The sequence below is a fragment of the Monodelphis domestica genome, chromosome 6 (genome assembly GCF_027887165.1).
Source record: "Monodelphis domestica isolate mMonDom1 chromosome 6, mMonDom1.pri, whole genome shotgun sequence".
Lineage (NCBI taxonomy): Eukaryota > Metazoa > Chordata > Mammalia > Didelphimorphia > Didelphidae > Monodelphis > Monodelphis domestica.
The window spans coordinates 122,901,465-122,904,898 of NC_077232.1; positions in this window are offsets into that span (position 1 = coordinate 122,901,465).

Here is a 3,434-nt window from a genome sequence, read left to right on the forward strand (position 1 = left end):
AAAATTTGGAACTAATTTCTTTGTAACTTCTGGCTTTTACAATCCCTCCATTTCTTTAAAGTTCACCTCAAGTGTCAAATGTCCTATGGATCCCTCTTGAATTCCCCTCATGCACCTCCTTTGCTAGTGTCTCCACTTGTGCCAAAATTATTTTGTATATATTTTGTATTTACTTATCAATAATACATGTGGTTTCCCCAAGGAGAATGTAAAGTCCTTGAGGGCAGGAACTTTTTCATTTTTGTCTTCCTGTTATAAGCATAGAGCACAGTGCTTGTGACCCAGTAAGTATACAATAAATGCTTATTGAATATTGAGTGAGTGAATAATAAAATTTTGACAGAAAGACTAGTGATCCTTTAGTCCAATCCCCCTCATTTAAAAAGAAGGAAATGGAAGAAAACAGAAATAATTTGACCAAATAAGTAGTTAGTATAATAATTGGATTGTAGACCTGAAGCTCAGAAGAAAGGTCATGGCCACAAATATGTATTTGGGCGATAACTATGTAAAGGATCAAGGCATTCAAAAGAAAAATAAAGTTAGAGGAATTGAACTGTCCAAATTAATCTCAGAAATTAGTAATAAATCTGGAATTTAAACCTATTTCCCTGACTTTGGATCTAGTCCTTTTGTTTTTCTACTATATTACATATGACCAAGGAAAATAATATAAAAGTCAATATAATAAAGCTAAGGATAGAAGCTCAGGAAGCTCCTTGTTTTTCTGTTCATCAGCCACGTCCAGTTCTTTGTGACCCTTTATGATAAATTGCCGATGGGCCTTTCTTGACAAAGATACTATAGTGAATTGGTATTTCCTTCTCCAGTTTTAGGCGGAGGTTTAGTGACTCACCCAAGTTACACAGCTAGTAGTGTCTGAGGTCCATAAGTTTTACCACATTGTCAAAGCAGTCATCACCAAAATATAAATGCTTAAAAATCACTTTCTAATAGAGTTATCAAGAAGATAAGATTCAGTGAAATGGAAAGAGAATAAGCAGATAAAAAACTAAAAAGTGAGGCATAGAAGCATTGTGTCACTGAAGCCAAGGGAGTATGTTATCAAGTAGTCACCTATCAATTAATTCCTCAATAAACATTTGTGTGTTTTAAAATATTGTGGCTGAGGGAACTGCATCCCCCAGCATGCCCCAGGGGTCCCTTCCCCCTACTTCCTGTTGTGGGATTGGTCTTGAATGGACCAATCCTGTGCTAGGGAGGGACCATGCCCTACTTCCTGGCACGGGATTGGTCTTTATAAGGACCAATCCCAAACCAAGGAGGAAATTTTGAATCTGACAAGATTAAGGGGTTTAGGAGGGGAAGTTAATTTCAGGCTAGGAAAATTTTTCTTTTGATAAAGTTTTTGAAAAATCAAAGTCAATTAGTGTTTCTTTCAGCTCTTCACATTTATGAAGTACCTATCTGCAGAGAGGTCAAGAGAGATGCGAACTAAACAAAGTCCACTGAATATGGGCCCTGAGAGTTACCTTACAGGCGTAAAAAAAGACAAATTATAAAGAACTGAAGCACATGTATAACATGGATTCCAAGCACCTTCTTTTCCATATTAGCAAGAAAAGCAGAAGATAGCTTTCTAAAGGGAGGAAAATATACTCACTAAAACATGCTAATGTTACCAATGTTTAATTGCTTTTCAATTTGAGTTCATTTCTTAATGACCCCTTTTGGAGTTTCCTTACAAAAATGCTAGAGTGGTTTTCCATCTCCTTCTCCAGCTCATTTGACTAATGAGGAAACTGAGGCAAAAAGGGTTAAGCAAATTGCCCAGGATCACACAGATAGTGTCTAAAGGTGGATTTTGATTCAGATCCTCCTATTTTCAGCACCAGCATTCTATCTTCTTTGCCAAGTAGCTGATCTCAACCTTGCCATTACAAAATCTGAATTCTCAACTTTTATATGACACAGGAGTCAAATAACTACCACTACTCAGAGTGCAGATCTAGGCCTATTCAGACAGAGTAGATTGCTTCATTCTGGAAGAAAACTACATCTTTTTTGCTGTCAATTAGCACTATAGGACTAATTACAATTCCAGGCCTTTACAAACCACCTGGAAAATATCTTCATTTAAGAGTTTATCCTGTCTTAGGTTACCCTAGTGGATATTTCTAGCTGAGGATAGCAGGCCTTATAATTAAATATATTTGCAAACATTTTGTTTTTATCCAAAAAGCATGACTGTGCTTTTATTGTTATGAAGCAAGTGCTTAAGTATTCAATTATCATAATTAGCTTTTGCTTTTCTTAGAAATAAGACCTTCCAAAAGACTTTTGCAAATTATCTGCTATTATTAACTATTAAAAAAGTTATAGTAAGCTTGAATAAAAAGAGAAAACTTCCTTATGAGCTTTGCTTTATTCTCTGGTGTCTTAAGTACTGCCAGACTGGTATTCCATTCCCACCTCACCCCCAACCCAAATCCTTCTTCCTCCTACTTTAAGTGACAACTATAATTCACTGCTAATAATAACATTTTAAATTATTCATTCCTTACAGAAGGCTACACTGACACCTTCTAACCAATGTATATTCTGCTACCCAAATATATGAATTAATGAAAAAAAAATGAAGGAAGCTATATAAAAAAGTGGCAGCCATCAAAACAATCTTGTACAAATACATTGCTGGTAGAACTATAAATGAATATTTTGGAGAGCAATATGGAATCACACTCAAAGGTTCATAAAACTAGGCCTACCCTTTACTCTAGCAATACTATAGGGTCTGTGTCTCAAAGAAATCAGAGATAAGGGAAAAGGATCTATTTGTACAAAAATATTTTTAGCAGCTCTCTTTTCAGGGTCAAAAAATTGGAAACTGAGGGGTGGAGAGAGAGTGTGTATCAATCAGAGAAAGGCTGAACAGCTTATGGTTGTAATCAAATACTATTGTGCTTTAAGAAATGACAAATGGGATGAATTCAGAAAAACCTGAAAATACTTAGATGAACTGATGAAAAGTGAAGTGAACAGAACCAGGAAAATACCGTATACACTAACAGAAATATTATTCAATGATCAACTGTGAAGGACTAAACTATTATCAGGGAAACAAGGTCCCAAGATAACCTCAAGGACTCAGGATTAAAAAGAAATGCTATTCATGACAAAAGAAGGAGCTGCTGAAATCTGATTACAGAACAAAGGATGACATCTTTCACTTTATTTCATTTGTAAGTTTTTATTGTATGTGTGATATGTCTTTTGTCACAGCATGGAGAATATAGAAATATATCTTGCATAAAAGAACTGATATAACCTACCACTTAGAAGGATAGGGAGGAAAGGAGAGAATCTAAATCACAAAATATAAGACAACTATTGTCAAAAATCATTTCTGCATGTAATTTAAAAAAAAGTAAAAGAAAGTTTAATGAAAAGAATAATCTTGAAGGAAAATGTTA